The sequence below is a fragment of the Chlorocebus sabaeus genome, chromosome 23 (genome assembly GCF_047675955.1).
Source record: "Chlorocebus sabaeus isolate Y175 chromosome 23, mChlSab1.0.hap1, whole genome shotgun sequence".
In the NCBI taxonomy this organism is placed as follows: domain Eukaryota; kingdom Metazoa; phylum Chordata; class Mammalia; order Primates; family Cercopithecidae; genus Chlorocebus; species Chlorocebus sabaeus.
Genome location: NC_132926.1, coordinates 47,545,059 through 47,558,802, shown reverse-complemented (window position 1 = coordinate 47,558,802; position 13,744 = coordinate 47,545,059). Strand labels below are relative to the sequence as shown.

At 50.4% G+C, this 13,744-nt stretch overlaps 1 non-coding gene across 1 annotated transcript; it reads right to left on the bottom strand.

Annotated features, from left to right (window-relative positions):
• Nucleotides 1-222: 222 nt before the first annotated feature.
• LOC119618449 (U6 spliceosomal RNA) lies at nucleotides 223-329 on the bottom strand. The gene has a single exon (XR_005234746.1). It is a non-coding gene; the product is annotated as a U6 spliceosomal RNA (small nuclear RNA).
• Between the last annotated feature and the right edge of the window lie 13,415 nt (nucleotides 330-13,744).

Here is a 13,744-nt window from a genome sequence, read left to right as displayed (position 1 = left end):
CCATATGTCCATGTGTTCTCATCATTCAGCGTCCACTTGTAAGGGAGAACATGCAGTGTTTGGTTTTCTGTTCCTGCGTTAGTTTGCTGAGGATAATGGCTTCCAATTCCATCCATGCACCTGCAGGGGACATGATCCTGTTCCTTTTTATAGCTGCATAGTATTTCATGGCGTATATGTACCACATTTTCTTTATCCGGTCTATCATTGATGGGCATTTAGAAAAATATGGAATGCTTCATGAATTTGTGTATCATCCTAGCACAGGGTCCATGCTAATTTTCTCTGTATTGCTCCAATTTTAGTATATGTGCTGCTGAAGTGAGCATTTTAATTTTTTTACTTTTGTAAAACCACTTAAAACACACATTGTATAGCTGTACAAAAATACTTTCCTTTTTTTTTTTTTCCTTTTTTCTTCTTTTTTTTAAATAGGGGCTCACTGTGTCACCCAAAGTGGCATAATCTCGGCTTACTTCATAGGTCACTGTAGCCTCAACTTCCCAGCGATCCCCCCACCTCAGCCTCCCAAGTGCCTGGAACCACAGGCACATGCCACCACACCCAGCTAATTTTTGTATTTTTTGTGGAGATGGGGTTTCACCATGTTGCCCAGGCTGGTCTCAAACAGCTGGGCTCAAGTGATCCACTTGATTATAGGCATGAGCCACCATGTCCAACAATTTTCTTTCTTTCTGTCTTTATTCTATACGCTTTTTTCTATTTTTAAAATTTTTTATATTTTACTTAAAAATTTTGTTTTTTGTTAAAAACTGAAACACAAATACATGTTAGCCTAGGCCTACACGGGGTCAGGATTGTCACTATCATTGTCTTCCGCCTCTACATCTTGTCTCACTGGAAGGCCTTCAGGGGCAATAACACACATAGGGCCTCATTTCCTATGATAACAATGGCTTCTTCTGGAATCCCTCCTGCAGAATCTGCTTGAGGCCATTTTACAGTTAACTTTTTTTTTTTTTTTTTTGAGACAGAGTCTCGCTCTTGCTCTATCGCCCAGGCTGAAGTGAAATGGTGCGATCTAAGCTCACTGCAACCTCTGCCTCCTGGGTTCAAGTGATCCTCCTGCCTCAGCCTCCGCCTCCTGAGTAGCTGGGACTACAGGCACGCGCCACCATGCCCGCCTAATTTTTGTATTTTTAGTAGAGACAGGGTTTCACCATGTTGGTCCAGCTGGTCTCGAACTCCTGACCTTGTGATCTGCCTGCCTCGGCCTCCCGAAGTGCTGAGATTACAGGCATGAGCCTCCGCACCCGGCCAATTAACTTTTTTAATAAGTAGGAGTACATGCTAAAATAATGATAAAAAGTATGGTATAGCAAATACATAAACCAGTAACGTAGTCCCTTATTATCTTTTTTTTTTTTTTTTTTTTTTGGAGACAGGGTCTCACTGTGTCGCCCAGGCCGGAGCGCAGTGGCGCAATCTCGGCTCACTGCAAGCTCCGCCTCCCGGGTTCACACCATTCTCCTGCCTCAGCCTCCCGAGTAGCTGGGACTACAGGCACCTGCCACCATGCCCAGCTAATTTTTTGTATTTTTTAATAGAGACGGTGTGGTATTAGCCAGGATGATCTTATCTCCTGACCTCGTGATCCTCCTGCCTCGGCCTCCCAGAGTGCTGGGATTACAGGCGTGAGTCACTGTGCCCGGCCGTAGTCGCTTATTATCAAGTATTATGTACTGTACATGATTGTATGTGCTGTACTTTTACATGACTGGCAGTGTAGTAGGTTTGTTTAGACCAGCATCACTACAACTATCTGAGTAATGTGTTGCACTATGACATTACCACAGCTATGATGTCACTAGACAATATAAAATTTTCAATTCCATTATAATCTGGTCTGTTGTTGACTGCAACATCATTATGCAGCACATGACTATATATTATACTTCAACACAAAAGTTTACTTAAAAAAATAAATAGCGGCTTGGCGTGGTGGCTTACATCTGTAATCACAGCACTTTGAGAGGCCAAGGTGAGCGGATCAACTGAGGTCAGGAGTTCGAGACCAGCCTGGCCAACATGGCGTAACTCTGTCTCTACTAAAAATAGAAAAAATTAACTGGGCGTGGTGGGGGTGCCTGGAATCCCAGCTACTCAGGAGGCAGAGGCAGGAGAATTGCTTGAACCTGGAAAGCGGAGGTTACAGTGAGCCAAGATTGCACCATTGCACTCCGGCCTGGTAGACAGAGTGAGACTTGGTCTAATAAATAAATAATTAAATAAGTAACTAGCTAGCCCCACTGACGCTACTGCATGAGCGAACTCCAGGGAGAGCCTGGAAACTGAGCATCTCTTCCTGTGGTATCTTCTGCTGATCCTTAGTTGCTAGGTTTTCTAAAGTCCTAAAACCCGATGTCAGCAACCAGAGCTGTGGGGACAGAGGAAAAGAGGGAGGTGACTTAGTAGGATGAGTGTACCCAGGAGGGGCTGAGAGTGTCACTGGGCACACAGAAGCCCTGCAAAGGGCTGGCCCTAGCCCTGCCTGAGCAGACCAGAGAGACCACTGTCTATATTGAGCTGAGGTCGGCTCCCCACAAGCCTTCCAAGAACCTTGATCTGCTCAGATAAACCCCTTCCTTAGCCCTCTTCAATAAAAAGGAGAGAGCATCTTATCATAGGCTGTAGGCAGGGGTGGGTGGAGGAGCTGAATTGGACCCACTTTAGGCTGGGCATTTGGTCCCAGTTTCACCAGAGTCTTTCTACATTGTTTGAGCTCTCCCAGATTGTCAGCTCCCTGCTGGCCAAGCTCAACAACCCTCGGGGTGTGGCTTGGCACTTCAGAAGTTTCCAGTGATGTTCACCTGAGTTGGGCAGGGGAAGGCAGGAGTTAATGGCCCCACCTGCACCATGTCTCAGGGAGGAGAGCGCCTCACCCAAATGTCTGGATGAAAGGCAAAGAGGGATTCACTGGACCATTCAATGCCAGGGAGCCCTAAGAGTGCCTTGCACACAATAGGTGCTTCCTCACCCTTGTTGAAAGTCTAGATGGAATGAAGTTTCCAGTCCTGGGTCTGCCTTAAAGCCAGATAAGCACCTACTGTGTGGGGTGGAGAAGCCTCAAGGTTAGGCCCAGAGAAGGTAGGACTTGCCCCAGGCCACACAGAAGTCCCTGGTGGTGGCTGAGTTCTTGGAGAGGACAGTGGCAGCTAGAAAAACTAGTCCATGAGGTCAGAGAGAAGCAGATATCTTCCTATTGCCCCACCTTCTCCCCACGTACAGATGCGCAAACTGAGTCTTAGAAGACGTAGATGCCTAGTCCCTGCCTCACAGCTAATCTGCTGAATCTTGGATTAGTGCTGTGTTATCACGCCCACTCCTCTATCTCCCTCTCCTTCCCCAGTCCTGAGTTTCTTCACAAAAGCATCACTGTCTACTCGCACCCACCCACCCTTTGCGTGCCTCTAGAGTAGGGGTCAGCAGACTGTTTCTGTAAAGGGTCAGATGGTAGATCTTTTTGGCTTTGAAGTCCATAGGCCCATAGAATCTCCGCTGCAGCTCCTCAGCTCTGCCTTATCATGTGAAAGCTGCCAGCAGAGACAGGTAAATGAACAGGCATGGCTGTATTCCTTTACTTATGGACACTGAAATTTGAATTTCACAGAATTTTTACACATCTGGCTGAGTGCAGTGGCTCACGCCTGTAATGCCAGCATTTTGGGAGGCCGAGGCAGGCGGATCACTTGAGGTCAGGAGTTCGAGACCAGCCTGGCCAACATGGTGAAACCCCATCTCTACTAAAAATACAAAAATTAGCCAGGCATCTTGGTCCATGCCTGTAATCCCAGCTATTCAGGAGGCTGAGACAGGAGAATTGCTTGAATCCGGGAGGCGGAGGCCGCAGTGAGCCAAGATTGTGCCACTGCATTCCAACCTGGGTGACAGAGTGAGACTCCATCACACACAAAAAAAGTAAAAACTCTTCTTAGCTCATGGGCTGTACAAAAATGGGTAGTGGGCCAGGCCACAGTTGGCCAATTCCCTGATCTAGATTGTGCCATCCTGGGGCTCAGACTCCCCATAGTCACTGAGGCTGTAAGTCCTGTCCTACCATATGGGTGGTATGAATGGCGAACTGTTTGGTTTGCTCAGGAATAGGGGTTTCCTAGGCTTTAGATTTTTTGGTGCTAAAACCAGTACAGTCCCAGGCAAACCAGGACAGAACAGTTGGTCACCCTAGATAGTAATCATTAACCCAGAGAGGGCCAGGCTTCAGGAACCAGCTGGCCTGGGTTCAGGTGTGGCCCCCGGGGCCTGCTCCAGGCACTGCCTTGTCCTTGGGGTTTGTGGTAGGGCCTTGTCCTATAGGGGCTGGTCCTCTGCAGGGAGATGCCCCCTCCTCCATGCAAGAAAACCTCTGTGGTCTGGGAGCTCTCAAAAGGCAGGAAGTTGAATCATCAACTCCGGTAACGTCTCCGTCAGCCTGTGGGTCTGCCCAGGGAGCTCAGGGCTCCAGGCCCAGGGGGCTGGCTCTGCGCTTTGTTTGCTGCTTTCTCTGAACAGGAAAGCTTCAGAATGAGGCTTCTAGAGAAATGAGAGCTGTTGAATCAGATGGGGAGGAGCGCTGAATGTCGGTTGACCAAGACTCTCACCCCGCTCTGGCCTGGACTTGCTTTGTGGCCTTCAATGACTCTCTCGCCCTCTCTGTATTTTGGCTTTGGCTTCTACCACAGAAATGCTGATTCTTGAAATCCTCTTAAATTAAGAGTATGCATGATGACCAAAGCGGGAGCACCCCGGGTTCCGAAGACTCATTTTATCTTCACTACCAGGGATGCAGGCTGCTCAGACACACTTACCTGCCTCCTGCCTGCCTGGGAGAAGGACCTGACCAGCCACCCCAGTTCTGGCCACAGGGGCTTTAGGAAGGTGACAAGTCTGGATTTAGGGAGATGGAGGAGAGGGGCAGAAAAGGAGGTCCAGGTTAAAGACAGTTATACACAGATAACAATGACAACCATACCACCTGTTGTCTATTAAGCACTCACGATGTGCCAGCCCTTGAATGATCTCATTTGATCCTCACAATGACTCTTTCATTTAAGAATTATCATCATTTCCATTTTATAGGAAAGGCAAATGAAGCCCAGAGAGGATAAGTACTTTGCCCAAGGTCACACAGCTATCATGTGGTGCAGCTGGCATTAACTCTAACTGTGTTAGACTGTGGCTTTGAGGGTTGAGGGCTCAGGAAGCCCACAGGTAGCAAAGGAGGGATGAGATTAGCAGAGAAGTCTAGAGTAGGGCTGGGGGAGAAAGTGTTCTTTCTTCCTGGTGCTGCATAGAGACATCCAGAGAATACGAAGAAGTCTGGGGTTTGGTAGGCTTGGAGACCATGTTCCCAGACCAGGGATCATGAGGACACAGTCCCTAAGGCCAGCAAACCCCAGACTACCCACAGTCTGAACCCTGAACCCCTCGAGACCATTCGGAGAATCTGTCGAGGGCTTGAGAAGGAAATTGGATACATAGCAGGATTTTGCTACAGAGCAGAAATGAGCATTTACTTTCTGAGCAAAGACAGCCCTGCTCCAAGGATGCCCCTGGGTGTCTGTTTATGTACCTCCCCAACCCAGCATGGGTGCCACGCTCAAGGTTCAGACAGAGGACCACAAGCCCCATGCTGCACCATGCATAATGTCCCTCTTCCCCTTATAGGCAGGAGACAATGGGAGCTTGGCAGAATTTGACCACCCTTAGTAGAGGACCGCACCTATGAAGGACCAATAGGGCCACTGATGGGCTGTGCTCCTGGGATGGGGGCAACCCCCAACTTGCTGTCCTCAGTAACACAGCCAATAGATGTCTCTGAGAAAAGAGGCCAACCCAGCTGTGCCAGGCAACTGACTGGACCCCTAACTTGGGCTCAGGTCAGGTCTAAAGATGCCTTCTCCCCTATTAGCATCAGGTTCAAAGCCAGGCTTAGCTAGACCCTAAACATTTCTTACACTCTCTGGGGAACCACAAAATTCTTCATGAAGCCGTTAATTTAAAAACATCTTGTAGGCCGGGCGTGGTGGCTCACGCCTGTAATCCCAGCAGCACTTTGGGAGGCCGAGGCAGGCGGATCACGAGGTCAGGAGTTTGAGACGACCCTGGCCAACATAGTGAAACCCCTTCTCTACTAAAAATACAAGAAACTAGCTGGGCGTGGTGGCACGTGCCTGTAATCCCACCTACTTGGGAGGCTGAGGCAGGAGAATCGCTTGAACCTGGGAGGCAGAGGTTGCAGTGAACCAAGATCGTGCCATTGCATTCCAGCTTGGGTGACAGTGCAAGACACACTGTCTTAAAAAAAAAAAAAAAAAAAAAAAAAAAATGCAATCCCAGCACTTTGGGAGGCTGAGGCAGGCAGATCACTTGAGGTCAGGAGTTCGAAACCAACCTGGCCAACATGGTGAAACCTCATCTCTACTAAAAAAAAAAAAAAAAAAAAAAATTAGCCAGGTGTGGTGGCAGGCACCTGTAATCCCAGCTACTTGGGAGGCTGAGGCAGGAGAATCACTTGAACCCAGGAGGCGGAGGTTGCACTGAGCTGAGATCACACCATTGTACTCCAGCCTGGGCAACAGAGGGAAACTCCATTTCCAAAAAAAAAAAAAAAAAAAAGCATCTTGTTCTGTCTGCTCTGTGGGCTCTGACCGGAATTGGTAGGGCTATGGGCTCCAGGAGGCTTCATTAGCCAGAGAACCTACTAGGATCGGGCCTGCACTGATGTCTTGAGGTGGAGGTGGGGGCCTGGAAGTTGGGTGCAGGGCTGAGGCCTCTCACTGGGTCTGCACTGGACAACTAGGCCCAGGAGCCAAATCATGCTTGCAGACATGTGGCTTCCATTATCCGACTATGTGGGGCAGCCCCGAGCTAGACTTGATTACTGCAAACCTGAAATAGTTCCTTATTAGACAGGGCTAGCTCACCCTCCCAAATGAGTCTTGTTGGGACCCTCGGGGTCTGGCACTGAGCACACTTCCTCATCCTATCCTCCAGTCCCGCTGGCAGGAAAGTAGGAGCACCCCAGCGCTTCTGCCTAGGCCTCTGCACAGACTCCAGGGGCACCTGTGGGGCTGAGGGCAAGTGGTAGCGCAGTGCCTCTGGCCAGGACTGGCCCAGCCCTCTTCCCTGCCCCCAGCTCCTCCCCATGGAAGAAAGGGGAGAACAGGACTGGTTAGTTGAGGACACTGGGGACTGGGCCTGCCTAAGAGTGACAGTTCTGGGCCTCTCCCTGCTCCCCATAAATGCCAGCCAGGGTGTGGGGCCCAGGAGGCTCCAGTGCTTTCCCAGTCCAAAGGTCACTAACTGCCCAGAGGCTGGGAGTGTGTAGAGGGGGCAGTTCTCCAGCCAGGGAGGTGCAGGAATAAAGGGGGCGTGGGGAGAGAGGAAGAGGCTGAGCTTGTGGGGCCTGAGAGCCTCTCCCCTGGGCAGGGCGGGGCCATTGGGCTGCCTTAGATTCCCCCACCTCTCAGCCTGCTGCCTTTGGGCAAAGCTCTGCAGAGGAGCCCCATCTCCTTTAGCCCCCTCCTGCCTTTGGGGTGCAAGTCTCCTGAAGGACTTGAGTGAGATGTCACCAAGCGACAGGCTGTCAGGCTCTTGGCAGCAAGTCCTGGACCAGTGACTCAACAGCAGAGTCTCTCCTTGGGGCATCTGTCCTTATCAGGGGGGATGCTGTCAGACTTGCTAATGGTGGAATTTCTGGCATGTGGCAGGTGGGTAAAGGAGACCCCTGGGCTACGGAGCCATTTGCAAGTCCCTCAGATGGCCTAATGCTCCACTGCAGCCATGGTCACTGGGAAGCCAAGTGGACACCATGGGGCTCCAAGTGGTGGGAGGGAGCTCCTGGGAGACACAGTGTGGCCCAGATGCCCTGGGCATGGGGACATCCAAGCACAGGTGAGAAACTTGGGCAGGGAGGGTGCAGAGGAAATTTGGAAATGGCTGAGAGGCTGGACTCAAGGTCTTTTGGGCTTGAACTGAGCTCAAGCAATCCACCTACCTCAGCCTCCCAAAGTGCTGGGATTACAGTCGTGAGCCACGGCATCCGGCTGGACTTGAGGTCTCTTGTTCCCTGATCCTGGGCTTGGCATGAAGCAGGGAGGAGGCTGAAGGGGACAGGTAAAAAGATGCCTACCTGGGCACTGTGTTGTAGACTAAACGAGCCCTCAGACTGTGGAAGTCTCAGAAATCAGAGAAAGAGGCCTGGTGTGGTGGCTTGCACCTGTAATCCTAACACTTTGGGAGGCTGAGGTGGGAGGATCGCTTGCGCCCAGGAGGTTGAGGCTGGAATGACCCATAATCACGCCAATGCACTCCAGCCTAAGTGACAGAAAGAGACCCTGTCTCAAAAAAGAAAAAACAAAACAGAAGAAGGGACTGGCACTTCCAAGTCAGAAAGAGCTCCCTGAAGAGGTGGGCCTGGTAATTGAGAAAGAAAGCAGTTGAGACAGACACAGGGGTCTGTGGGAGCAAGAGTCTGGAGGTGGGAGCATGCCGGGCAGGTGTAAGGACTGGTGAGTCACCAGGGAAATGTGTAGAAAGGCTGTGGGTGATGAGGTGGTAAACGGTGGAGAGCTCTACCCTGAGCTCCATGCCCTTCCAAGCCTTTGCCCATGCTTATGGTTGAATTGTGTCTCCATGCCATGCACACAAAGATATACATTGGGCTGGGCACGGTGGCTCATGCCTGTAATCCCAGCACTTTGGGAGGCCAAGGCAGGTGGATCACCTGAGGTTGGGAGTTCGAAACCAGCCTGACCAACATGGAGAAACCCTGTCTCTACTAAAAATAAAATTAGCTGGGCGTGGTGGCACATGCCTGTAATCCCAGCTCCTCAGGAGGCTGAGGCAGGAGAATCGCTTGAACCCGGGAGGCGGAGATTGTGGTGAGCCGAGATTGTGCCATTGCACTCCAGCCTGGGCAACAAGAGCAAAACTCCGTCTCAAAAAAAAAAAAAAAAAGTGTATATATATATATATATACACACACACACACACACACATACATATGTTGAAATCCTAACCTCCTGTACCTGTAAAGGTGACTGTATTTGGAAACAGAGTCTTTGCAGATTTAATAGTGTTAAAATAAGGTCATCAGAGTGGGCCCTACTCTGGTATGGCTGGCGTCCTTATAAGAAGAGGAAAAGTTGTTGGGGTGATGGATATCCCAACTACCTTGATTTGGTTTTATACATTGTATACATGTGTCCAAATATCACCTGTACCCCCAAATATGTACAACTATTATGTAGCAATAAAACATTTTTATTTTTACTTTTTTAAAAACAGGGCCAAGTGCAGTGGCTCACACCTATAATCCCAGCACCTTGGGAGGCTGAGGCACGAGGATTGCTTGAGCCCAGGAGTTCACTACCAGCCTGGGCAACATAGCGAGATCCCATCTCCACAAAAAAATTTTTACAAATTTGCTGGGCATGGTGGCCTGTGCCTGTAGTCCCAGCTCCTTGGGAGACTGAGGCAGGAGGATCAACTTGAGCCCAGAAGGTCGAGGCTGCAGTGAGCCATGATCATGCCAGCGCACTTGAGCCTGGACCACAGAGCAAGACCCTATAGGGAAGACGGCCAGGTGAAAATGAAGGCAGAGACCAGAGTTATGCGTCCAAAAGCCAAGGAATGCGAGGGACTACCAGAAGCTGGAAGAGGCAAGGCAGGATCCCCCACAAAAGGCCTTGGAGGGAGCACTGCTTTAACAACACCTCAATTTGGGATATCTGTTCTCCGGAACAGTGGGAATAAGTGTCTGCTGCTGTAAGCCGCCCCATCTGTGGCACTTTGCTACAGCAGCCCCAGGATCCTGACCCAGCCAGGCTGTTCCTGCTGCCCAGCATGCCCTTCCCTCATCCCTCCAGCTGGTCTCTCACTGCATTCGAGCCCCGTCAGCTGCTCGGGCCCCCACTCTGTGTGCCCCCAATTCTGGGCGCTTGTTCAGTAGACCTGTAAGGTTTGCTGGCCAGCCTCTCTCCCTGGATAGACTGCAGGCTCCTTCAGGGCAGGCCTGACCTGTGCTAGAGCAGTATGATGTCCGGTACAGAATAGGTGCTCCTTAGATGTGGGGTGAATAAAGGAATGCTTGAAGGGTAATGGGCCCCTATGAGACTGGGATTTGCCATCTGCTCCTTCACAGCCTGGCTCATCTCGGGCTAGGGACATGGCAGTGCTCAGGGAGGTTACAGCATCTTCCACACAGACCATTCCCAGATCTGCCACTCTCCAATTCCCTCTTAGTGCCATATGAGTCTGAGGAACTTGGGGAAATTCCTAACCTTGCCTTTCAATTGAGCCATTAGCCCTTGGAGTTAGCCACAATGTAATTGCTCAGGTCCCTCCAACAAGGGGACTGTGTCTGTGGCTTGATGACTCATGCACACTGCTCCATCCCACAACCTTGGGCAGGACTTGGGGCTGGGGACAGTGCCAGCCAGCACAGGCGAGGAGCTTGGACATCCCGTTACCCCAACCCAGTCCCCAGGAACAGAGTATACTCAAGGCTTCAGGACAAAAATCTAGAAGCAAGAAGACAAACTGAGTGAGATTTGAGTGATGAAAAGGAGCAGACAGACAACAGCGAGTACAAAGGCCCTGAGGCAGAAATGAGCTTGGCATGATCAAGAACTGAAAAGAGCACAGGGGAGGTTGCAACACAGTGAAAGAGAGGTCAGTGATAGGACATGCGATTAGACGGGGCCCACTGGACAATCCAGGATAATCCCTCCCTCTCAAGGCCCTTAATTTAATCATATCTGCAGAGTGCCTTCTGCCATGTCAGGGAACGTATTCACAGGCTCTGGGGAGTGCAGAGCAGACATCTTTAGGGATAGGCATTATTGTGCCTACCACAGCATCTCTCTCACCCTCTTGTCTGTCTCTCTTGCTCTACTGCTACATTTCTGTTTACCTATCTACCTATTTATTTGAACCTGACCATGGATCTATTGACCACAATTTATCTCTCTTCCTACCCCTTTATCAAGCTTCAATAAGTTATTTATCAATCTATCATTCCTCAGTGGCTTTGATCTTTTACTCTGATAACAGCATCACCCCTCAGCCATCTTTCTAATAAACTAAACATTAAACTCAATCTATCATTTAGTTGTCCTCTGTTCATGATGAATTATCAGTCATCTAGCTCCATCTTTGCAGATGTTGTACATATGTGGACATTTTTTCTCAATGTCTATTGAGAAGATCGAAAGATATAAGTTCAGTAAATATCCACTGAGTACTGGCCATGTGCCCATGGCTATGTCATGTGTGGGTGAAATAAGGGGCTGACACCCCCCATAGCCATAGAGGGTCTTTTTTATTTTATTATCATCCCCATCAATGCTATGATCACTAATCCATGCACACTGTCCACTTTTTGGAACCTATTTTTTTTTTTTTGAGATGAGGGTCTTACTCTGTCACACAGGCTGGAGTACAGTAGTGTGATCGCAGCTCACTGCAGCCTCAGTCTCCCAAGCTCAAGCAATCCTCCCACTTCAGCTTCCAGAGTATCTAGGACTATAAGCGAGTGCCATCATGCCCAGCTAATTTTTGCATTTTTAAGACACAGGGTCTCGCTATGTTGCCCACGTTGGTCTCAAACACCTAGACTCAAGCAATCCTCCTCGGCCTCCCAAAGTGTTAGGATTATAGGCAAGAGCCACTGGCCCTGGCCAGGGACCATTTTTATATAAACTTTCTAGTGAAATCCAGGCTGCTGTAGTCTGCCTTTTGCCTACTAGCCTCCTTGTATGTGCATAAATAATGTAGACTCATTTTAACTTGATGTTGATCTTACATAAAGTGTGGGTGGAAAAGTATATCTGCTGGGCAAGCATCTAGTGCATCAAATAACAAATCCTAAAGTTAAATGGAAATTATTTTTAGGTTGTCTGGGCAAATAGCACAGAAGGTGGGGGAATCCGGAGACATGACCTCAGATGTGACACATGCAGACACACGACACACCACACATACACACATACACACACACACACGCATGTGGGTACACACAAATGCACCTTCTCTCTTCCTTCTGCCCCCACACTAGCAGCTCCTTCCTGGCTTCCTCCGCCCCTCACTCACACAAAGGGCCAAAGCAAACACTTCAGCACTGAGTCATGTCCTACCTCATCTTGTTTCCAGCCTAGGAATCTCACCTCCCCACCTGGACTGTGAGGTCTTCTGGGGCAAAGATGGTGTCTGCTTCTCCTTAGGTGTGATCTCCTAGTCTGACCAGCCAGAGGACTGGACACCTAGGAGCTGCTTACCTTTCCTTGAACTCCGAGGGCAGTTGAGGATCAGGGAGGCAAGGGAGCTAGATGTCGAGTGGTAGTCGTTCTCCAGGGCAGCCCCCACAGCCCAACACAGTCCCCTTTCCCCCGCCAGGAATCTGCCTCTCCTGCCCAAGCTGGATGCCAGGTAATGCATATTTCCTCTTTCTGTAGCACTCTCTTAGAGGAGCTGTGTTAGGTCGATAATCTGCCTAGAGCTGGCCTAGCTGGGGATCAACTCAACAAGAATTCCCTTGTTTCCAAGCATCTCCCTCACATGAGCATCCAGTGCCAATTTGTGTCCAACTGTCTCCCCGGTGCACGGGATGGAGATCCAGCATATTTGGAGGCAGCTCACTGTGTGCCAGAGCCACAGGTCCTAGAATATCCAGCAGTCACAGTACCCAGGGCCACCCTAGCCTCACAAGTCACTATGCCCAAGGCCCTGACGGAAGAACAGCTTGCTCACTAGTGCTTGAAGGAGGCTCTCAAGGCAGCCACTTTGTACCCTAGAGACATTCCCAGACAGCAGTGGGAGGCAGATCAAGGCCAGGACACCATTAATGAAGCCTTCACTGGGGTGAGGCATCTCAGGGCCAGCTGGCCTTGCTGCTTCTCACCCCACTCTGAGCCTTGATCTGTTCACATACTTGACCCTGTTAGAATCCAGTGTCTGCCCTTCCCCCATCCTGTGGAATCCTCAGGGGAGGGACCTCATGTAACACATCCCTGTAGCCTGAAGCCAGCCCAGTGCTTGGCCCAGAGCTGCCGTGTCTACAGCACAGCTTGCACCAGCTTCCCTGCAGGCCTAGAGCCCAAGCCCTGGCCTCAGGCAGTCTCCGCTTCTCTTGAGGCCAGCCCAGAGCCCCAACTCAGTGAGTTCTCATGAACTGTTTAGAATCCACCAGGTAATGAATTGTTCCCACTCTGCTGTCTCAGGAACCAGGCTGGGCCAGGTGTTCTAAGATTGAATTCGTTGGGAAGAAAGGGCACTCCACCTGCTGGAGGAGGGAGCACCTCCTGGAGGCCATGCCACTCAGAAACTTTCTTCCCACACAGCTTCCAGCCCCAGGCCGCCCACCCAGGTCTCAGCAGACCAAAGGCCTAGTGAGGCTTTTCTGAGCCCCTGCTGCAGCCCAACGTCCGTGAGAAGGCTCTGGAATGCATTTAGGGTCTGAGACTGGTCCAGCTGGAACAGCCCACAGAGATCCTAACCCTGGGGCCCAGAGAGAGCCAAACAGGCCCCAGGCCACACAGAGGGCAGCCCTGAGGCTAGCCTAGAAGGCAGGTTTCTTGCCCCTTCCTGCCAGGAGAAGTGTGTCCTCCCCACACCAATGATGTTTCTGTCCCTGGGAGGATTCCAAGCACCTGCGGGGAACCAGCACTACCCAAATGCAGAGGGCTTCTTGGGTTCCCCCAATAACCATAAGGTCGACTCCTCC